Consider the following 25,532-nt stretch of genomic DNA (forward strand, 5'->3'; position numbering starts at 1 on the left):
ATTCTGAGAGCTCTGCAGACACGCCCCCTGCACCCGTCCACAATCCATGTAGGATTAGGAGGTCAGGCAGTGCACCTTCATTAATATGCTTGGCGCGCTGCTGTCTCCTCCGAAACTGCCGCTTCCGTGCAGCACTAGACTAGTCCTGTACAGAAGATTAGAGAATCCAGGGTAGTATCTATTGCATTTGTAATATTTTGTAAACAACTTAAAATATTGTGGCAACCACTCAAGTTGCCCACATACTGTCAGCAGTATTTTATTCATCTAGTTGAGAGCTTTCATATGAGGCTAAGGAGTTCTGTCTGTGTTACATGGTTGTAGAGGTATTGAGAAAAATGTGAAAATTATATCTATATATATATTAATATCATAAAAACAACAGTTAATATCTATTTACCTGCACTAGACAGATGTCAGATATTAACACAGTTGAGTTTGCCATTGTGTAAGCTTTAAGATGAAATTGTTTAAAACCTTGCACATAGCATGGTTTTGGAATTATTGATGCAAATATGAATAAGCAATATTTGACCCCTAGACACGTCAGTTGTCGTTAACTGCAGATGCACCTGGAGGCATCCCTTGGATGTAATGAGTTAAGACCTTTTTGATGCACCTGGTATAAATTAATTCTAATTCATTTTGAAGGATGCAAGTATATTTGGTTAACTTGGAAACTACACCCAGATTGAATCAGACAGGAGATGTGATTAACCAGAGATCAGTGTTATCAGATCTGAGGTCAATTAAATAAATATATTATAGAAAGGAGACCAACAGAGATTGATTGGGTTGACACTGATCATCTTCTCAATGACTTTAGAGATGTCACTACCTCTGACAATATGATTTTTCTCCTAGAGTCATGATAAGAAGCTTTCCTTATCATATGTTGTCATGAAAGGAGATTGATAATAATCTGTAAGTTGAAACTTTGACTTCCCTAAAGTGAGCAGGAATTCTCTGAGCTCACTGGGGGAGTCTTGGCATCCCCTTTTTAATGGAAAATGTTTTTGAAGAACATTAATACTGTTCTGCAATTACAGTTGTGTCTAAAGGAATGATAGACGCAACATTCGGGTGCACAGATAGTGCTTTCTTTACTCTTATATCATGTCTCAATAAATACATAAACATACTCATTCCAGATGCATAAATGCCTCCATATCAGTCAGTTTATTTTTAAGACTCTGGGCATTGAAAATGGCTGCCTTGGTGTTGTCTAGTTTGGGATTTAATTTATTTTTTTAGGTTGAGATGTTCATTAGAGGTACTCTTTCTAGAAAGGCATAACAGGAGCAGTGATGCCTTTGGCAAGTACTGAGAAATATTTGAACAAATATGAAGACAATCTTTTGCATTGCAAGATTGTCTGTGGTTCATCTCCTTCCAGTGTTGCACAAAATGGGCTCCCTGGAATGGAAGCAGCTACATATGCAAATAATTAACCTAATTATCTTTATTTTTTTGAATGTGAAGGGGAGATGCTGCTAATAACCACCGAGTCTTACCCTTTCCAGAAGTTTATGTAACAAGATACAGCAGCTCTTTATGTATTTTCATGTCAGCTCACTTACTCTCACATGAACTACTATTATACTATAGTAATACTTGCTGGTGGAGAGGTTCTTGAGATCTGTTGATACATCTGCAATCTTGACACACAAGAGGCAGCTAACTGTAACTCTATCCTTCTCCAGCTTGGTGAGCATGGTGTTACAGATAGAGTAGCATATTACAAACATGTTTCCAAAAGTTGGTTTATGAATGTCTGAAATGGGAATGGCATGTTGTTTGTGATGCACTGATTAGGGTGTGTATATGTTTATGTGTAAGAGTGTGTGTGTGTGTGTGTGTGTGTGTGTGTGTGTGTGTGTGTGTGTGTGTGTGTGTGTGTGTGTGTGTGTGTGTGTGTGTAATAGGTGCAGTTGAGAACATTTATAGATATCTAATCTTAAGGTGGGTATAAGAAGTGCATATTTCCCATGTTTTCTGTTTTTGTGTTGTTTTGCTTTGTGCTTAATTCAAACCCTAGAGGTATGCATAGTGTTTCATTATATATAGTCTTTTATGCATGGGACAACTTCCCACCATAGTCTGCGCTATATAAATAAATGTACATTAATCCTATTTGGTACTCCATATTTTTGCATGCAAAATATGTTTAATAATCCTTCTTTGAACGTGTTCCATCGTATATCAGTCTGATTTAGAATACCCACAAAATACTGCAATTATATTCTAAGAGTGGTTGAATCAAGATAGCATACAGACAAATAACTACCTTAATTACTTTCATACCTCAAGGTCAAATCATGACTAAGTACTATTAAAATGTAACTGGATGCTAGGTGATGAGTCAGTCATTGTCATTACCTTGTATTTTTCATATTGAAGTCTAGACCAATAAGGGTAGCCAATCTACAACAATTTTAAATATTAATTTATACTGTCAGTATTAGCACCTTTGGTCAGTGTTGCACAGATGTTAATATCATTTCCTCATCTATGAGTTAGCTGAATTGTGGCAAAGACTAAGATAAGTTTATGTCATAAAAGTAAGACTTGTGGTACCATCTCCCTTTCCACCACCTCATTCATCTGGATATTTATAGTCAATAATTTCTAAACTTCTTTGTGTCAATAGTGTTTCAGTTTTTTTTAAACTGAGAGAAATATCAGTATTTTGACATTATCTGTTTACTTTTATGCAAGCCAGAAAGGACATCATGAAGAGCACCTCCGTGTTTTGAAAACTGAAGTTACAGAAGACAATTTTTATAACTTTTAAATGATTTCTTAAGAAAATATTGATGCCTGATTTGTGCCAGTATGAGACAGTTTTGCTACTGAAATTGTCTAAACCAGTAGGTTTTGACATTCTGTACTCAGAACTCTTTATTCTGTAGTGTTTGCTCTCCGCTCATTGCAGAACTTCACAAAAGCTCTTCTCCTTCTTGTACTTCAAACAGCTCATTTTACTTTTCATCAGTGCATATTCCTCTTTCATTTCCTTACAAGATTTCATTTTTCCCTTTTCTTTTTAGAAAACAAAAGAGAGAGAGAGTCTTGTTTACAATCTCTACACATTCTCTTTTTTCTCCTTATACACAATACAAATTCATCAGTTGGTGACCTGTTGTCACTCTTCTTTCTTCACTTTTTTCTCCTTCTTAATTCCTTTAGCTAAATCTAATTCCATCACAAACTTACCTTTTCTCAAATCCCTTGTAGCATTCTTTTTAATATCTTCACAGTCTTCCATGACTAGTCCCGTGACCATTTTGTTTTTTTTCTATATTTTTGCCTCTGTATTCTTAACTGCCATACTGCAGATTTAAGCATCAGCATCCTCCTGACTTCAGATTTTCCTTTATCCACAGAATATTCCACTATTTACTTCCGTGCATTCCATTTTACTCTTCTTAAAAGTTTACTTTTAACTGTCACTTGTGCCTTTATAATGCTTTATACTACCTCACCCATTTGCTATTGTCTCCAAACCTCAATCATCATGTCTGTGATTTTGATTAAGGTCTTGCTGCCTTGATTATTACTGTGAGACACACTGTGATACATTTACTGGTTGCTACTGTGTCTTTCATATCTTAATCTGCTCCCTCCCCACATACTCAAAAAATTTGTATTTTAAAGAATGTATTTCTCATTTCTCAACTTAAAAAATGAGTCGTCGTCATCATCATCATCATCAGCCTTCTTTATTCCATTTTCTACACAGAGTCAGGGTATCTTGTCAACTGCTGTCATCTCTCTATTCAATGCCATTCTCCTTTCTTCCTTGACACTCATGCCTGAGTGTTGCAGTTCTTCTGTCACAAATCCAACCACCTCTTTGCTTCACACTCTCGTTTCCTCTTGCCTGTCCCCGTTCTTCATTATCAGATTGTATTCTTTGCCTAAACCACTGTAATCTGATATATTTCACCTTTTCTGTAATTGGATCTGCTTTGGCTTCTGCTCTTATGTCCTCATTTCCACAGTATGAGACCTACAAGCCACCTAAAGCAGTTTATCTCCATCACTTCTAGCTTCCTCAATTGCTCTGCCTTTACTGCCCAGGTTTCTATACCATACAGTAGTAATGGTCACACCACTGTTTTGTGCAGCTTACTTTTCAGCTTCTTTGACATTCTTCTGTCATACACTCTACCTGACACTTTGTGCAAGTTGACCGCAGTCCCTCTGATTCTAGCTTTGACTTTCTCATTCAGACTTCTCTTCTCCCCAATCACCCCTCCCAGATACATGAAGCTGTTAACCTGCTCCACTATTTTCCAGTCTCTCTCAATTCTTAGCTTCTTACGACTTCTCCCATTTGCTGATATTTCAGTTGTCCTACCTGTACTGAGTTTCATCCCTTGTGCCTTCAGTTTTTCATTCCTTCTCCCTATCTTTTGCTAACGTTCTTGCTCAATCTGTAATGTCACATCATCTGCATACAGCAACTTTGTTGATTTCTCCCCTTCAGTCTTTTTACTATTGTAAGTCCATCACCAGTATGAAAAACAGATGGATCAGAGCTGAACCTTGATGGACACCCACTCCCATACCTCTCAACTGTCCAGATTTTTGCAGAATGTCCAGATTTTTGCCTCATATTTTTGGTCTGTTTTTCATAAAACTATGGTTTTCTGGCAAACTATTTGTGAATAATTAAAGATTGAAGTAAAAAAAAAATGACAGACATGAATTTCAAACTACATATCCTTCAGAAAATTCATGCAAATGCAAAACCTGTTAGTCTATCAACTTTCAAAGTTTGCAAGAGCAATATTTAAAAAGTGTCCCTATTTTTGGGCCTTTGCCCGCCCCCCCCCCCCCCATTGTTTATTGCTTTGCCCAGATTTGTTGCTCTAAGAGGTTCATAGGTTCATAGGTTCATAGGTTCATACTAGGCTATCTGCCCGAGGGCATTTATAAGCCTAGTATTGCTGTTTATGCCTTCCTTTTAGTATTTTAGTATGGGGATACCACCCATTATTTTTGCTGTGCCTCTGCTGACACAGAGGTAATTCCTGGGGTATCCTATATGGGTATCTCCCATCCATCCCATCCATTGGTCAAGCACAACAAGCGAGGTGCTCTGCCTCACATCTGGTACCTATTTTTTTCCACAGCATAGGGAGTCTTTTGATGAATCTCTCCATGATGGATCTAGATTTTTGAGGTGAAGCATATCATCAAAATCTGGGTTTATGGCCGGCTCTGGCACCAGTTATATGTTCTGTGGAGATTGTCAGCCATAACCTCCTGTGTTTGCTTGTACTGGAAAAAGTAGATGCCCAACAAAGTGGAACCCATCTTGTGATGTATGGGTTAACATTTAAGCTGATGAGTTTTCAATGATACCCGAAAGGGGGTTTATCAAGGCCCCTTTTAGCCATCGGTAGGTAGGCTGTATGGACTGCATGATCTGCCTTTGACAAAGCCAAACTGGTTGTTCCAAAGTCTCTGCAAATTCTTAATCTTTTATTTATGAGGTTATCCATTATCCCTCCATGGCTTTGCAGATAAGGCTTGTTCAAGCTAATGGCCGTAATTTCCAGGGTCTGTGGGCAGTGACACCGCTTGAAGGGTGACCATTGAGAGTGGAGATGTTTGGGGGCTGCACTCATTTGGTATAGATATTCTCTCTTTGGGGGGGAGGGGGAAGGTGCCTGAACCCCTGTCAGCCAGTATGTTGGCAATGTCTGTAGGATCAGTAATTCTCTCACACATTTTGAACTAGTTCTGAGCATATCTGAGGAGTTTCCTAGGTAGGTTTCTAACATAGCTAGAGGGCCTTATGATTGTCGCTTCCTCCTTTGTTGTAGAGTTTGTTTATGGCTGGGGGTCCACCAGACTGGACGCCTTGCTTTGGTACAAAAGAGTCTTTGTTTTGCTTGGGGATTGCCTTCCGTGCATGCAGCCTGCAGGTGCTGGTGAGGGCGCGCCAGGATTCAGCGGCTTGAGTATTTGTTTTGCACCGCCTGGCCTGAAAGGGAGACCACACTGGTCTTTGTTAGTGAAGTCGTTGAGAAGTTCTTTCTTGTGGTCTTTTATTTTTTTGTGGGGTGGGTGGGGGGATCCAGGACCCTGATTAGATGATTAGTTGATCTCTGGATCCACCAGGAGGTATACAAGCTGCAACATTACATTGTGCTCCCCATGTGATGATGAGATGTATGTTATCTCCTCTTGATGGGATGGTGGCTAGTTGTTCCATGTGGCATTTGAGTTTAATTTCCAGTTGAACTTTTGGGCTAGTGTGGGCTGCTTATTGGTAGGTGTGAGTAGTAGTTATATTAGGTCTAGTGAGGTTACGGTATATGGGTGGTATTTTTGTGTTTTGTTATTCCCTCTCCCTGTGAGTTTCCTCTGAGTTTGTGAGGCTGTTTGTTGCAGGGTGACACCTGTAACATGCTACAATTTGCATGGCAGTCTGCTGGTGGTGTCTTGCCGGCATCGTATGTCGTTGCCATCGTCAAGATGAATATGGATACTCAGGAGCCTTGAACCAGGTTTCTGTCACAGCACAGACATCGTGTTCTCCATACTGAGAAGGGGCCCGAGTGCATTTTGAGATTTAGACTTCTGGCATGAGCAGCAGCATTAACCCTTTTTTTTTTTTTTTTTTTGTTTCTAGTGGGTAGTTTAGAATTTTGCCTTGCTTCTAAAAAGCACTATGGGGGTGGGAGCCTTTGCCATCCGAACCCCGTGACAGGTGAGCTGACATGCCCTAGCCGTCCTTTGCTGCAGCCCGCGTGGTCAGTCCAGGCAGACAGGCAGACAGATACTGATGATGACTTGAAATGACACCAGTTTTTAAGCCAATTTTTAGCTGATCATCTTATCTCTGTATGTGGCATCATTCTGGTGAAAAGGAAGGTGCTCTGTCTCAGGGGGTCAATACCTGCCTGCTACATAATGAGAGCTCCTCAATCAATGTCTCTTTCATGTAGTAGTCCAAGGAGAGGTACAGCCCGTACATTACACCTTTGACAACACTGAGCTCACTGAGTCATGCTGTTGAGAGAGACCTGCTGAGTGGCGAGCTCTATGGCGGATTCCTAGCCTCCGGTGTCCAGCTTACTGTGACCTCTCCTTACTCAGTCTGGGTGAGCGGGACATCAGTGTGGACATCAGTGTGTCTGACTAATGACTAGTGTGGCTCTGGTGGTGTGGTTGGCTTTGTTGACTGTGAGGAGGGTGACACTGTGGTGAGGTCTGGTGTGTTGGTGGTGTGTTGTGGTGGTTGTGGTGGTGGTTTGGGTTGTTTCTGCTGGTTTTCTTGCTGTTTTGGTGAGTTTTGAGTGTGAGCCAGTATGTATTTGTGTATGTATGTGTATTGTTGTAATGGTTTGTGAGACTGGCACTATAGGAGACTGGGGTAGTGTAGTGTGTGTCCCTGACTTGTCTCCTGACTGGTTGAGAGAGCGGGTACTATCTATGACAAGAGTGCCGTATCAAGGTATAAAAACTGTAGGAGCAAGTGCTAGGTTTTATGATAGAGAGAGAATACTTGGAGTCAAGTAGTAGTTGATCTTTTCTTGATATTATAGATTTGATTGGATTTGAGTAGTAGTAGTATTTAGAAGGGAGGAATTTGAAAAGAAAAAAAGTGGAGAGTTTAATAGTAGTAATTAGTAACCTAACCTGCTGCTGCTGTGTGGTGCAGTGTGTAACAGTGGTAGCTCGCTCAATTAAATCGCTTAAATTTTTAGCTTAACGGGCTATAGCTGGCTGAAGCTAGAAACTGCTGGAAAAAACAGAAAACTGAAAACTAAACTAAAAACTACTACTTACACAAAAAACTGGACATTTCTTTTTTCACAAAACAGGCAGAAACAGGTAAGCAAACACTTATAAAATGCTGAAATCATCTACTACTACAGCTACACAGAAGAATTGCTACAAATACAGTCAAATAATAACAAACAAAAAAGTGCAATGCAAATATAAATAAAGTAAAAAAGCTTCAAATGTTCAGAAGGGCAGAAAAGCAATAGTTGCTAGGTTCATTTCAGATGGAAAGCAAAAAAAAAAAATATACTTAGTATCAAGAAAAGGTTGAGAGGTATTCCTACTGTGAGCCTATCGGAGAGATTAGTGAGACTGAACACTGTTCATATTTGACTCATTGGGCCTTTGTACATACTCTGCACTAAAATAAATGAAATTTTAAAAGTGAAAACACCCTTGCACCTTCAAGTGAAGTCTTTGCCTGCACCACCCCCATACTAACTCCAACTTTGTATACCCTCAAGAAAAAAGCCATAGCAGTGTGGTCTCACTGTTTCCTAATGCATTGTGTTACTAATGCACAACCTTACATCTGCTTCCAAAAAAATGCAGTCCCTCAATTCACAATCATATAGTGTGTGACCTTTGTAAGACAGTGTCCAACACAGAAGCTAAAGCATATTAAAGATATTATCAAACAAATAACGTGACTAACTGCAAGACTTTGTATTGACAAAGTTATAAGGAAAGGGAAGAAATATCATAGAAATATGCACAAAATATGATGTGTACAGAAAAAAATGAAAACACTATTGTCAGATTTAATACTTTTTGCCTTCCCAGTACTTCCATTAGAGGAATCACATATTATGCATTTAATTGTTTCATTTGTTTGACTGTGCATGCTTTTTAAGGCAAGACTGAGAATATGCAGTATAGTAGAAAGTAAGATAGGAGAAGAATTGGATCCAGATGAGGTTGCTGCACAACTGACCTGACATGTTCAGTGAGAGATCTTCTTCTTTAAGCTTTTTCGTGGTTAGGGGTCGCCTCAGCGGATCATCTGTCCTCTCATGATTGGCAGTGGAGTTTTACAGTGTCAAGTTGCCAGCCCGGCGCCCAAAATTCCAAAGAAGGCACACACTCAAACCTAGGGCTAATTTAGAGTGTCCAATCCACCTACTGCATGTCTTTGGGATGTGGGAGGAAACCGGAGCACCCGGAGGAAACCCACGCAACCACAAGGAGGACATGCAGACTCCGCACAGAAGGCACCCCAGCCGAGAATCGAACCGGAGAATCTCTTGCTGTGAATTGGCAATGCTAACCGCTGCACCACTGTGGCAGAGATACTTCAGAAAAATCTTGAGATGAAAAAAGAGCCCAAATGGGCATCCTTTAATTTGGAGACAGCATGTGACAAGGTCCCAAGAAAGCTGATTTGGACAGTCCTGTGGTAATTTGAAGTCCCAGAAGAATTTTTTTGGAAGCAGATGTAAGGTTGTTGATTAGTAGCACAATGCATTAGGAAACAGTGAGACCACACCGCTATGGGGAGCAGATGTGCTCTTTTTTCCTGAGGGTATACAAAGTTGCAGTTAGTATGGGGGTGGTGCAGGCAAAGACGTCACTTGAGGGTGCAAGGGTGTTTTCACTTTTAAAATTTCATTTATTTTGTGTTTTAACACAGCATAACTTAATGACCATTGGCTGTGACAATATGAAAATTCACCTTCTGGAGTTTGAGGTCCAGAACCAAATCCAATACAAACAGTTATGCTAATAGCTGCAACCAAGGATAAAAAGATTTTTTGGTCAAGCTCACAAACCAAAGAAGAAATAATACAATGGTACTGATGAGTTATTTCATTTGAGATAATAGCACTAAATTTATAAACAAAATAAAAATGTACAAAGAGGAGTTTGTGACAATTTCTGCATGCAAGCAGTTACTTGCAATCTATAGAATACCAACATTTCTCAGTTGCCATTACAAAATGTATTAAAACCCATAAGAAAAATCAAAATGTAAATTATACATTGCATCTCCTGGATTTATTTTCCTTTGTTTATTGGCATTAATCCTAAGCCATACAAATAAAAGAATGCCATGTATGTGCCTTAAAACTTCTTAACACAATAGATAGTGTACATTTACTTGGATAGACCACAACAAAAAAGCCATACAACTTGATGCTATATCAGAAAATGTGCAAAATAGTGTGCATTTGCTATTATGCTCACTGCACAAAGAGAGGACTACAGTACATGTAAAAATGTCAGGAAGATATTCTTTTGAGACGTTGGCAACTATAGTAAAAATGTAGTTCAGAATACCCTGTGTGTGTGCATTTGTGTTTGTGTGTGTGTGTGTGTGTGTGTGTGTGTGTGTGTGTGTGTGTGTGTGTGTGTGTTTGAGAGAGTGTGTATTTGTGTATGTGTGTTGTAATCATGTCTTTTAGGAATTAACATTAGAATGGATTGACTTCTGTGATGAAAACTATTCATTATAACTATTTTTAAATAATTGATTAACTGCAATCAACATTGTTAGTTTTCCGCTATACTGATGCAATTATCTTTCTCAAGTTCAACAATTATTCCTTTACAAAATATTTTGAATACTTTGGCATAGATTTTGATAGTCTGATGTGCCTAGTTTCTTTTTCCTCGCTTTTGCTAAAGCAAAGATTATAATTAAAAGTCCAAACTGCCAGTGCTCTACTCAATTAGAATTTTACAGAAATGCCATACAATTAATACTTTTTTATGTAAAAGAACAGACTCACAAAATATGTTCTATAATAAAAGGCATGAAGTGCCAGAAAGGCTGTGACCTGTCCTCACACATTTTGAATGTCACTTCATTTTTTTTCTCATTTTATAATATTGTCTAACAGCTAAGAGTAAATAAATTATATTTTGAGTCTTTCATATAATGCAAATGTCTGAAGAAAGCTTTGCTATTATTCCACTATATTAACGTCTTTATAATAACTTATAAATGCAACAGCTACATTATATTTTTTCTGAATAATGTTCCATGTGGAGATGTTAAAATACAATATCCTGTCTTTATTCCTTTTTGCTGATATAAATCCAAAAAATTCATATTAGCTGCTTGAAATAGACTTTATAAATCAAAGTATGTTTCAGTACTAACAAAGACTTCATCATTAGCATTATGTGCTTTTAAAACAGATATATTACATTTTTACCCCACATAATTTAATTATAATGTAAAATGGTTTCATTATCAACTTTTCACTGATTTGGATAACAAAGCAAATGCCCAAAGTTCTACTATCAGCTAAAAAGTAATGATTTAATAATATTAAAATGAACAAGTATTGTAGCACATTGCATTTAATATGAAATCTTCCAAATTAAGTTTGAAATAAGTTAGAAAAACACTTAAAATACATTGTACATACTGTGGTGTATATACACAATAAACAAGATGCCTTACTGGACTGGATCTGCTACCTGGTGGTATAACAACCATTAAATCCCAAAGCTGTGATTCACCTGTCTTATTTTCAACTAGTAATGTTGAAACAGCTTTTTCCTGAGTTGTTGATTAACATATTCATTTTGCTCACTGACTTCAGTTTTCCCCATATTTATCCCCACATGGTGCTTGCATGCAGAAGTTGTTACTATTTAATAGAAGTGTGTTCCTACTTCAAATGCAAAGCTTTAGCTGTGATTTTCTCCTTAAACTGCTCACTGACCATGAGCACTCACTAACCCTGAGAACTGAAGTTATGCTTCAAAATCGGGCATGTTAGGTCTGAGGCAATGTTGTATAGACAACATATAGGATTGTTTATTTATCTGCAAAATCATGGTGAAATAGTAAAACAGAGTACAGTTATCCTCAACCATTTGTATTGTATACTAAGTATGTGGTGCTACAGAAACATGCTTGCTACTTTGGCAACTCTCTCCACTTTGTTGTAATGCAGATTTTCTGAATCAACACTTTCCCTGTATTTTCTAATTTACTGACATGTCTGATTTTAATTCAATGTATACTAGATAGTAAATCACTCTGCAACATTTACAGCACTGTATTTAATTATACAAAGTGCTCACACACATTAAGACCAAAATTTATGTTTTGACTGCTTTTTCCAAGCATACTGTTTGTCTTACCTATATTTTTGAACATATTCAGAGAAATCTGTCCCACAAACTTCAGTTTGTGCCTTGAATATATCAAAAGTGTACTTGGACAGTGTTACACTTTATTACCTAGAATATCCAACTCAAGTTCAACGAACCCATTCAATGAAGAATGAATGTACAAATGAATCCATGCCTTTAATTGTTAGTTTTTCTGCCAACTGTTACTGCTGCCAGCAATAAAGTGGACATTATTATTTTGTGTAGCTAAGCAGTAGATTCATAGTATGCAACTCAGCAGTGACCACAGACATTAGCATTTCTATCTTGCTATGCCCTTTTCATTGTAGTGCATGCACATCTGGTCACAGCCCTACAACTTTTCCAGAATTTTAAGAAATGGTTGTGAATCTCACAAGACCTATATATACTCTTAATTACTTTCCAATGTGCTTTCTTTTAGCTGAAGTGATATTTTTTGCAGTCAACTTGATTCTTGCCTGCTCATTTATTTACAGGCAACATCTTGGATAACATACTTTCACAAGCATTTTAATATTTTCAGGAAGTCTGGGGTTTGTTATAACTTTTTAATGTATGATCTCTATTTTGAAAGTTTTTAATCCCTCAGTTATTTCCTAAAGCCAAATGATTGAAAGCTTACTCACTCACTCTAGACTCATACACAATGTGCTTTATCAAGCTTCTAGTCCATATACAATGTTCTTGTCCTATAAATAAGCAGTTCAAGTTATTAAATTCATAGTTTTGTGGTCTGTGATTAACACAAGACATCCAAACATCATTTGAGCCCTGGGCCTCTTGCTTACTAGTGACATTATTTTGTTTCCATTTGGCTTATACTACTCTATAAACGTTTTCGAGAGAAATCTTGTTTCTCATTTCCTCCTTATGGTCATAACTCTTAAATTCACTCCTTGCATCTGTACTTGTAACATGAAGGAATACTTCAAACTGTACATCTTTTTGGCAAAATGCGATTCCGTTCACATATTTAAATAAGAAGATTTTATGCTATTTCATATCTGTTGGCTGTTGTAAAGCCAGTTTGAGCTAAAAATGAAAACATGCATGTAGAGGATTGCTAGTGAACAAAAATATACATAGACAAAAAAAACTACAAAAGTGAGAGTGAGATTTGACTATTTGCTGCAGAAATAGCATTGCTTTAATGTTAAAATCAGACTGTAGTCTTCTTGTTACAGAAAAAAAATAAAAAAGTACAGTTGTGTACGTTGAATTTAGCAGAACAGGAGACGCTCAAATGATCACTCCTGAGAAGCCTAAACTATGTGGGATTATATCCTGCCAGGAATATAATGGCCTGACAGCTTCCAAAGATGCAGGGTAGCTTCTACGTGTCCAGACTGTCAACCAACTCAAGTAGAGCTGACTAAAGTACAAGTTTTGGCACAAAGCCCTTCAGCACTTTACTGCTAGGAATAACAAAATATAAATGTCCACACACTGGCATAAAAACATACCAAAAAGCAAGGGGGACGGAGGGAGGGTGCTACTGCAGCAGTGAACATTAGAACATCTACTGTTATGGTACATTTAACTTACACAACTGTATTATGTTTTTCATATTGATAGCTGCTTCAGTATCCTTAGCTATATGGATAGATTACTAAAGCTAACTATATTTGAGAGGTGGAAGAAAAAAGGTCCCGGTGTCCATGGAAAATGGTTCTGGCAAAGCATGAGCTAGACCTAGAGAAGGAATCAAGTTTATAATACTTTGTAAAAGTATGTACAGAAGACAAAGTAGCAGCTTCTAAAACCCAACCCTTTCCAAAAGTCATAGATTAAGCCAAGGCCCTGGCAGACTGGGCCTTGACCCTGACTAGAATAGATCTGTTATGGAGAGTATAAAAGGTAATAGCTGTAGACAGACATTTGGAAATAGTATGTTTTAACACAGGTTATCTTTTCTTCTTATCTTCATAATAAATTAACAATTCATCCCACAATCTGAAAGATTTAGTTCTGTCATGATAATACCTGAGTTGTCTGTGGACATCCAAGGTATGGACCATCTTTTCTCCCTCATTTTTAGGTTCAGGAAAGAAAACAGGAAGGTGAATAGCTTGGTGTAAAGTAAACTTGGATACCACTTTAGGCATAAAGGAAGGATTAGCTCTCAAAGAAACCCTGCTCTGTGGAAAATTAGATAAGGTTGAGCCACCATAAGAGCTTGCAACTCAGATACCCTTCTTGCAGAGGTCAGGCCAAACAGTAAAACTCCAGAACAAAAAAAATCCCAGACACTTATGGTTGCAGGTAATAAATATGAAAATCCAGTATAGGTCTAATGAAAAGCCCAAGTAGCACAATTATAAAAGAAAAAAGTTTAATAGTAAGCGCTTTTGCGGTTCTACTGACCGCTTCATCAGACTACAGAGAAATACAGTGTAATAACATATTTAAATAATAAAGTGCAATCAATCACAGCCAATTAATTATCTCTTATTAAAAGTTTTAAAGCAATGTGCTCATGTATAATAAAGCAATAAAAACATTTTTAAAAAAACAATTCAACTACATAGTGTTTGAGTGCACGACCTTTTAAGAAAGGTTTTAGAGACACTTTGCTATTTAAGTCAGGAGGTTTATCTGCTTTAAAAAAACATTATCCACTTTTGCTCATTAGCTTTTGTAATATTCCTTATATCGCCCCCCCTCCTGCATATTAGCTTGTATAATTTCTAAAACAAAAAACTTAAAACAATGTTCATCTCCCTTTTCTATGACATGATGTGCCAAGGCATTTTCCAGCTTTCTGTTTTTGACGTCTCTAAAGTGCTCTAGTATCCTTTATAAATTTATATTATAGCCAAAATAATGCCATGGACGAGGAAAATGGGATGGCATCAGAAGGTAGTAATCATACTACAAGTAATTATTTGAGGGTAGCAGTGCCCTATTCCAGTGAATTAGGTACCTTTTCCAATATTATACAAAGAAATTGGAACCTTCTCACCAAAATAGATGAATTAAAAAATGACATTATTAATCAGCCCAGTTTTTCCTTTATTAATAATAAATCCCTAAAAACGCACCTTTGCTATAAGGTTAGTCATGAAACAAATATGCCATATTCAGCTAGATTGGGCACCTACCCTTGCAGAGGATGCCTAGCATGTAAACACATTTTTAGTAGCAGACAATTCATACATCATCAGTTAGGTATGAAAATTGATTTTAATTTTTATGCAGATTGCACAACTAAAAATATAATTTATTTTAGCTTTTGCACAATATGCTACATGTATAATATTGGTAAGACTAACCACAATTTTAAAGAAAGGATACTAGAGCACTTTATAGACATCAAAAACAGAAAGCTGGAAAATGCCTTGGCACATCATGTCATAGAAAAGGGAGATGAACATTGTTTTGTTTTTTGTTTTACAAATTATACAAGCTAATATGCGGGGGGGGGTGATATAAGGAATATTACAGAAGCTAATGAGCAAAAGCCAATAATGTTTTTTAAAGCAGAGAAACCACCTGGCTTAAATAGGAAAGTGTCTCTAAAACCTTTCTTAAAAGGACGTGCACTCAAACACTGATATATAGTTGAGTTGCTTTTTTAAAAATGTTTTTATTGTTTTATTATACATGAGCATATTGCTTTAAAACTTTTAATAAGAGATAATTAATTGGCTGTGATTGATTGCACTTTATTATTTAAATATGTTAATACACTGTATTTCTCTGTAGTCTGAAGAAGCCGTCAGTAGAACTGTGAAAGCGCTTACTATTAAACTTTTTTTCTTTTATAATTGTGCTACTTGGGCTTTTCATTAGACCTGTACTGGATTTTCATATTTATTGCCTGCAACCATCAGTGTCTGGGATATTTTTGTTCTGGAACTTTGTCTTATTATTTTCCAGCTACTTTTTTCCTTGTGTTTGGAGTTTTGACTGCAATCAGTAAAACTGTTTTCCATGTTATGAACTTCAATTTAGCCAGATTAGTTGGTTCAAATGGAGCAAGCGTTAGCTTCTCTAACACCGCAAGTGCTCACTCCACTCCTCTACCCTGCCACCATTTCCCAATCACCCCCACTAACCCTAGCTTTATACCTAACCTCTCCACATATCTAACCAAAACCAATCACTCTCTAGTGAGCACTTCAGCATCAACCATTACCCTTATCCCTGCCCACACATACTCCACCCACTAACATGACACACTCACACTATCACAAGCCTATTACCATGCACACAGTCTATCTCACCATCCTCTTTCTCCTAGCATCAACACACTACCTTAACTCCTACCAAACCATACTTAATGGTACCATAACTACACCTTCAAAACATACTTCCGCTCAGACACCTCCCACCCATCAGTACAACCTACACATATTCCCAAATAGTGACCACCACATTATTCTCCCAACTCCCTCAGCAAGACTCCTCACAATATCTACCAAATCCCTTACTACAAATAGATACATAGCCATTCTAACCAAACTAATCAAACTCATAAACCATATTAGCAATCAACTGATCCTAGCTGGAGACATACACCCCAAACCAGGGCCAAACCCTTACACATATACTCCATCTATTCCATTTCTCTACCCAACCAATCTCCAATCTCTGGACCAAAAAATAGCCTTCTACCACTTAGCATAAATATCAGAAGCATAAATAACAAAGTGTACCTACTCCATGCTTTGATATCCACCTATTCCCCTGATTTACTATCCCTAACTGAAACATGGTTAAAACCCACAACACCAGAAAGTGAGTTCTTCTCACCTGGGTGCAACATATTACAAAAAGATAAACTATCCAAAAAAGGGGGTGGTGTAGCATTACTTTACAAAAACAACCTAAACATGTGTACTGTCAATCCACCAATCCCTTCCCTCAATACTGCTGAACTTCTCCTAGCCAAACTCAAACTTAGCAACAAGAAATCAGTCAATGTTATCACTGGCTATATACCACCAGGCAATAATATTCCCTCCCTAGAATCCATCCTTCTTTTTTTTCAGCTGTTCTCATTAGGGGTCACCATGGTGGATCATTGGTTTCCATTTCTTCCTGTCCTCTGCATCTTGCTCTGTCACACCAACCACCTGCATGCCCTCTCTTACCACATCCATAAACCTTATCTTAGGCCTTCCTCTTTTCCTCTTAACTGGCAGCTTCATCCTTAACATCCTTTTCCTAATATAACCAGCATCCCTCCTCAGCACATCTCCAAAGCAATGCAATCTCACCTCTCTGGCTTTGTCTCCAAACCGTCCAACCTGGGCTAACCCTCTAATATACTTAATCCTAATCCTGTCTACCCTCATCACACTCAGTGCAAATCTTAACATCTTTAACTCTGCCACATCAAGCTCTGACTCCTGCCTTTTTGTCAATGCTACTGTCTCCAACCCATATAACATAGCTGGTCTCACTACCCTCTTGTAGACCTTCCCTTTCACTCTTACTGGTACTCGTCTGTCACAAATCACTCCTGACACTCTTCTCCACCCTGCCTGTACTCTCTTCTTCACCTCTCTTCCACACTCACCATTACTCTGAACTGCTGATCCCAAGTATTTAAACTCATCCACCTTCGCCAACTCTACTCCCTGCATCCTCACCATTCCTCTATCCTCCCTCTCATTCACACACATATATTCTGACTTAGTCCTGCTGACCTTCATTCCTCTGCTCTCTAGAGCATATCTCCACCTCTCCAGGGTCTCTTCAACCTGTTCCCTACTCTCTCTACATATCACAATGTCATCTGCAAACATCATAGTCCACGGGGAATCCTGTCTAATCTCGTCTGTCAACCTGTCCATCACCACTGCAAATAAGAAAGGGCTCAGAGCTGATCCTTGATGTAATCCCACCTCCACCTTAAACACATCTGTCACTCCCACTGCAGATCTTATCACTGTCACACTACCCTTGTACATATCATGTACCACTCTTTCACACTTTTCTGCTACTCCCGACTTCCTCATACAATACCACAACTCCTCTCTAGGCACCCTGTCATATGCTTACTCTAAGTCCACAAAGACACAATGCAACTCCTTCTGACCTTCTCTGTACTTCTCCATCAACACTCTCAGAGCAAACTTCACATCTGTAGTGCTCTTTTCTGGCATGAAGCCATACTGCTAATCAGTAATCATCACCTCCCTTCTTAACCTAGCTTCTACTACTCTTTCCCATAATTTCATGCTGTGACTGATCAGTTTTATCCCTCTGTAGTTACTACAGCTCTGCACATCACCCTTATTCTTAAAAATTGGTACCAAAACACTTTTTCTCTGCTCCTCAGGCATTTTCTCACTTAAATCCCTCTTACACTGGGTTAATCAAAATCTTCCTCAAGAAACCATAATCCAAGGTGACGTTAATATTGACTGGAACACTTGCTCAGCCACTAATCCCACCAACCATTTTAATCTCTACAGCTTCTCCCAAGTCATTCAATCTAGCACTAGGCTAGGAAATGCTAAAATCAAAGAAAGTCTACTAGATTGGATCTTGATAAGTAAAACCAGTACTCCATGCCAAGCAGGAGTCCTTCCGGACACCCTTAGTGACCACCAACCCACCTTCTTACTAAAATACAAAATCCATGCCAACTCTACCCCACTAATACACACTACCCAAAACAAAAATAACTTTGACACAAACAAATTCAAACTCAAACTAAAAATGAGTGCCCCTAGAAGAAGCTGTAATCCAATTGAACAACACTTTTTAAAAAATCCTAGATGCCTATGCCCACCTTACACCACAACACTCAGAATGAATACTGCCCCCTGGATCACCAAAGACAATAAAAATACGATTTTTCAAAGAAATAGAGCTTGACATCCCTGGAGAGCCGCAAAAACTACAGCAACTAGAGAACAATTCCAAAAACTTAGAAACAAAACCAAAAAAACTATTGCCAAGGATAAAAAGAATTATTTCCTACATCTGCAAAACAGGCACCAAAACAACCCCCAAAAATTCTGGGCAGGAATAAATAAACTACTTAACCCCAGGAAACCCTCCACCCCATCACCGACCTCTACAGGCAAAATCACTGACATACCTGAATCATTCAACAAATACTTCATAGAAACCATCTCTAAACTAGTTCAACAACAACCCACTACTACTACTACCAATATCCCCAAACCTGCATTCAGTCCCCAAACAGCCTTCCATTTCCAACCCATCCCTACCAATTATGTCAAACAATTATGATCTAAACATAAACCTACTACCCCAGCAGTGGATGGCATCCCAGCAGAATACCTCCAGTTGGCTGCTAATGAACTTGACTACCCAATCTCTATTCTACTTAACAGATCCCTATCAGAAAGCACCATCCACCCAATCTGGAAAACCTCTTGCATCATCCCTTTACATAAAGGTGGAACATCCACTGACCTCACTAACTATCACCCTATTGCCATCCTGTCCACACTAGCAAAAATTCTTGAAAATGTATACATTACCAACTTATGCCATACTTACTTAATAACCAACTTCTCTCTCCTACGCAGCATGGATTCTGCCCTGCCAACAGTACAACCACAGCCCTACTTTCCTTTACAAACCTCAGAAACCAAAGCAGGCACTTAGGCAAACTAACATCTGCCATATTCTTGCACTTGCCAAAAGCCTTCAATATGGTCAACCATCGCAAACTACTCCACTCCCTTACTAATGTGGCCTTAGTGATCACTCACTAGCCTGGTTCCAAAACTATCTACATTGTAGACAACAAACAGTTTGATTGGACAATAACCTATCCTGACTGCTGCCTATTACCACAGGAGTCCCACAAGGGTCCATTCTGGGACCCCTTCCATTCTCCATCTTCATTAATGATCTCCACAGTATATGCCAAGATGCAACTGTTATACAATACACTGATGACTCAACATTAGTCTACTCAGCCAACGACCCACATGAACTCCTCTCCATTACCCAAAAAGCCTTCCAAATTACAGAAACCTAGTTTCTTAACAAAAACCTATTACTTAATCCCAAAAAGACCAAACTGTTGCTATTTAAACCAAAAAAATCCATCCCAGTGCCCAACACATTCAATACTGTGTCCAGAGATGGGACTATCATCACTCCAGACACTCATACTAAACTGCTAAGCGTGACCATTGACAACAACCTCAAGTTTGATTTACATATAAATTAAACTATTAAAAACATTCACAAAAAACTGGGCAGTCTTTATAAAAACAAACCATTCCTAACCTAACCTGCTAGAATAACCATAGCTCAAACCCACCTCCTCTCCACACCATTCTATGCCGCTCCCATCTTCACCAACCTACCCAAAACTGAAATGGCCAGGCTTAATATCTGCTTCAATCAAATTGCCAAATTTGCTACTGGTGCCCCCTACTGGGCCCACCACTGTAATTCTCTAAATCAACTTAACTGGCTTGAACTGCCAAATATCCTCTCATTCCATCAGGTTTCTTTCGCCCAGAGACTCCTACTACTTCCTGAAAAAAAACCCAGCACGATCTAATCTACTTAAACTACAAACTAATACCAGACAACTTCGCTCTAGTGATACAAGACTAATCAAGGTGGCCAAAAGCAATATCACAGCAGGTGACTCCCTCTTCCTAACTACATCAGTAAAATTTGAAACTCATTACCTTCTGCTATTACCTCAGCCAATTCAATGGTTACATTCAAAAAGCTACTAAAGGAACACCTAAAGCTCACATGGCTATGCCCTTGCTACCCATCTGGTTTATCCTTGTTATGCACACCCTCTGTCCCACTCTCGTGCTCCTTTTCACTTCTATCCCTTCAAGAAGAATTGTGACTCCTCCTTATAGTGCCTCACCAGTGAACACCCACACCAGCAGTCAGCAATTATACACATTCCAGCTTTAAACCCAACCACATCTCACAAAACTAACCCTAACATCCACTCCCAACCCCCTTTTACTTACATTTGTCTCAATCAATGTTATTACTGTAAACTAGTACATTCTAAGTACTACTTTACTCTAACTTAAATTATGGAATTTTGTTAAAACTTGTGACTACCAATGAATATTGTACTTTGTAACTTTTAAAACTATGGAATCTTGTTAAATAATGTATTTTCCTATGAATACTTGCTTCTATGAAGAAATTTCATAGTTATTTGTTCTTAATCTGTGGCGCTTTTCTCCCCGGGCCTCGGCTGAAAATGGACATGTATCCAGTCGGACTCTCCTGGTCAAGAAATGTAAAATAAATTAAATAAAATAAATAAAATTAAGATCACAAGGAGGGAAGCCTCCAGTTTTCTAGGAGGCTTCTTATGCAAAAAACCCATTTAAGAACATTTTGACATGAAACTGCATTGAAAAAAGAGAATCCATGGGCAGACTTATTTTTTTTATTTTATTTTACAGTTGTTAACTGGATAAGTCTGACTTAGAACAAAGTCAATTTTCAGCATAGGCCTGGGGAGAAATGTTCCAGATGCATGTCTTTGCAACATGGGAGGAAACCATAGCACCCAAAGGAAACCCACATGCATGCAGGGAAGACATGCAGACTCCATACAGAAGGCCCTCCAGCCGAGAATCAAACCAGAGAATCTCTTGCTGCTGGGTGACAATGCTACCGCTGCACCATCTAAATTTATTTATGGAAATAGCTGATAAATAAACCTTGAGAGAGGAATAAGAAAGGCCATATGATAGTAACTCACACAGATATTGTAAAACCAGAGAACAGCTAGCACTGAATGGATGCTGGTTATGTTGTTGGCACCAAGTAGAAAACCTTTTCTGTTTGCTAATATATGATTTTCTAGTAGCAGGCGTTCTTGTTTTCATTAGTACCTGCTGAATGTCCTCTGAAAACAGGCGCCTAAAATGAATTAAGACCCCAACATCCAGGCAGTCATCTGAAGATGATTGGCATTACAGTGTATCAAGCATGCATAGCCTTGTGTGAGATGATCCAGTTTGTGAGGAAGCTTGTGTTAATTGACCTTGGCCATTTCCAAAAGAAGGAAGAACCATGGCTCCCTGAGCCAGAAGTGACTCACTTCAAGATCTTGAAGGATTCCCTCTGAATCTTCAGAAATGCCCAGTATATTACAGGAAAGGACTGAAATGCACAGAGGAACATTCCTTTCCACAGGAAAAGAAAGGAATTTGTCTTCCAGGTCTTCTTCCATGGAGTCCTGGAACAGAATTTTGCCAGTTGATTTTTTCAGACAGGATGCAAAGAGGACTACTTGAGGAATTTTCCACAGTTAGCTCAAGTCTTGGAAAACTCCCTGATCTAATTTCCATTTATCAGGGTCAACCCTGATCTGGCTCATCTTGTCTGATACAGATATTTGCTCTGAGAGAATGCATTATGCCTGTTTAGACTTTGTTGTGAGGCTATATCCCAAGATAAAATGGCTAGTCTGCAAATGGGGCACAACCTGGTTTCCTTTGCTTGTTGATATACCACATGACTGTGATATGTCCAGTAACCACTTAAAGAGGTCCCTGGGACCTAATTTGGTTCAGACAGTTGAGTGCCTTGATAAGGGTAGGCATCTCCTTGGTATTTATGTGCTTGCATCTATCCTTGGTATCCCATACTCCCTGCAGTTTTATCTCATCTAAAAATGCTTCTCAAGCAAAGTCCAAAGCATTTGTGGTAACTGACTGCTTTGGAACAAGGAGGGAAAAGGAGAGACCTGGATTTAAGGTTATCTGTCGTCTTCACCAAAAGATTTCTCTTCTGACAAACCACAGAACTGGGATCTGAAAAGATATGAGGTGTTGATGCTGGGACCTAAGATATTTCACATACCACTGTATCATTTTCATGCAGGATCTTGGCGGGGGGTATAATGAGAATAATAGACGCCATGAGATCCAAAATACTGAACTATTCACCATGACCAAAATCTGAGTGGAAAATCTTAGAAATTGGTCTAAATCTGGAAGTATTTACAGAAACCTTGTACAACCATGGAAATAACTGCACCAAAACAAAAGTGCCAAACTGAAATAAACATAGGACAAACTCCAAAAACAAGCCCCGTGTGAACCACCAGTATAAATAGTTGTAAAACAAATAAAAAATCCTGTCCAAAAATAGGAAGGGTTATGCCCAAAATTAAAAAAAAAAACTCCCTCATCAGTCTCAACAAGCAACTCAGGGAATTCATCAAGTGCACCAAAGCTATCTTTGAGGCAAAGATAGCTTCCCAGGCTAAGGATAACCATAATGTATTTTTCAGTTATGCACACAACCTTAAAGGGAACACCAGCAGTGTGCTGAACTATTAATAAACCAAACTTCCTATACCAAACTGGGGTCATATAGCAAATTTCCTGGTTTATAAATTTAGCACCAATTTCACGCCCCATCACCCCCAACTCCCTGCAGGAAATATCCTCTACCATTTCACTTTCAATTATCAATAAAGAACAGGTCCTCACTGCACTCTCCAGAGCTAAAAATGTTGCATCAATGAGTCTTGATAATATCACAGGATGCCTCCTAAATATCTTGAAACATGACCTGTCATGCCAATTAGAATCTCTATTTAACCATCTCCAATCAGGCATCATCCCTAGGGAATGGATGATTGTAGCTGCCATCTCTCTGTACAAAGGTGGACCATTAATAGGCCCAAGGAACTATAGATCCACAGGTTTGACTAGTCGTACATGCAAGGCCATGGAAAGGATTATTGTAGACCTGATAAATAAAGGCATAAGAAACCTTCAAACACTGGACCCATCCCAGTTCAGTTTCATCAAGGGCAGGTTATGCTTACTAAACCTAGTGAACTTCTTCAAGAAGGCCACTAGAGCCATAGACAAGGGCAAAATGATATATACTGCCTACTTTGACCTGACAAAGGCGTTTGACACAATGCATCACTTTGGTATTACAGACAAACTCACAAATTTAGGCATAAATCCCTGTGTGACCCGATGGATATCTAAATGGCTCACAGATAAGGCACATGAAGTTAGGGTGAAGGAATTCACCTCCGCCTAGATGCTTGTTACTAGTGGTGTCCCACAGGGCTTGGTAATGGGACCTCTCCTGTTTGGAATATACTTATCTGTGGAAAAGGAAGATGCAGAGTGCCTTTGACTGACTAAATTTGCTGATGACTGCAAGCTGGGTGCAGTCATTGAATCCCTTAGAGATGTAGATATCCTCCAGGAAGGTCTGTCACATTCAAACAATTGGTGCCAGAACTATGGCCTAAAATTCAATGAAATAAATGCATAATCATAACCTTTGGGAAGATTACCAACCCTGCAAATTATAACATTGATAACACTTCCCTAAGAGAAGACCCAGCAGTAAGGGACTTGGGTACTCAGGTGAAAGTAACCTGAAATCTGATCACCATGAGTTCATGGTAGTGAGAAAATCTTTCCATGTGGTGCAACTTATAAGTAAAGACATGACATCCAGATCTATGAAGATCATAGCCCCACAATACTGAGCCCTCATTAGACCAATAATTGCATACAATGCACCTATCGGCATGTACCTGACCAGGCATTTGCAACAGCTGGTGTGGCCAATGAGGTTTCTCACTAAAAAAATACAGGGTATAAATAATATGCCCTATCTGGACCACCTCAAAGCCCTGTTCCTGTTCTTGGTCTACTACAGACTACTGAGAGGCAATCTATGTCTAATCTTCAAGGCATTTTCCAGTTCAGCCCTGACAGATCTGCTACACATTTGCAAAATAAACAGCACTAGAATTACCAGCTCTAAAGATCTACTCCTTGTCTGTGAAGAAAAAAAATATGTTAAAAGGACTGGTATGTGTATCAGAGATCACCTTTCTCTGGAACAGACTCCTCATTCATGTGAAGCAGAGTACTTCCCTATGTCTATTCAAATGCAATTGGACCAGTGGATGAAAAATCTCAAATTGAATCCTGGCTTGTCACTTGTAGCCATTACGGACAGGGGCAGTTTGTAGATGCCCTAAGTCACAGGCATATACCAAAGCCTAGCCCATGGGCATTGATAGCTGGGAAAATTGGGGCATGAATGGTTACGCTTAAAAAGGTTCTAGTTCCATTAACCTAGTAACCTCCCATGATTCTATAAATAGAGACCTTTTTTTTCCTGTTGGAGCTGAGGTTTCTAGTTAACATGCAAAGCACAGAATCCTGACTGATGGAGTCAAGAAAGACTTTTGAATGCTCTCTTGAAATCCCAGTTTGTGGAAGAAATATCTCTCATTTGACAACCACGTGGCCAAAGTGGTTAGAAAAACATTTTATATAGCCCACCTAATCATGAAGGGATTCACATCTAGATCAGTGGAGGTCATCGTGCCTCTTTACTCATCCCTCATCAGGCCCATAATTGAGTACAATGCCCCTTTTGGGATTTACCTTACCAGACACCTGCAGCAACTGGAAAGACCCCAAAAGTACCTCACCAAGAGGATCAAAGGGCTCAAACAGATGCCATATGCTGCCCGGTTAAAGAAACTCCAGCTCTACTCAGTGGCATGCCGCCTGTTCAGAGGCGATCTGTGCCTGATGTATAAAGCCATGTCCAACCCGGAATTAATGGACATGCTGCACCTCAGAAAATCCAAATCCCATCGAGCTATGCGCTCGAGAGACTTG

This window comes from Protopterus annectens, chromosome 4.part0 (genome assembly GCF_019279795.1).
Source record: "Protopterus annectens isolate FY-2018-M chromosome 4.part0, PAN1.0, whole genome shotgun sequence".
Classification (NCBI taxonomy): domain Eukaryota; kingdom Metazoa; phylum Chordata; order Ceratodontiformes; family Protopteridae; genus Protopterus; species Protopterus annectens.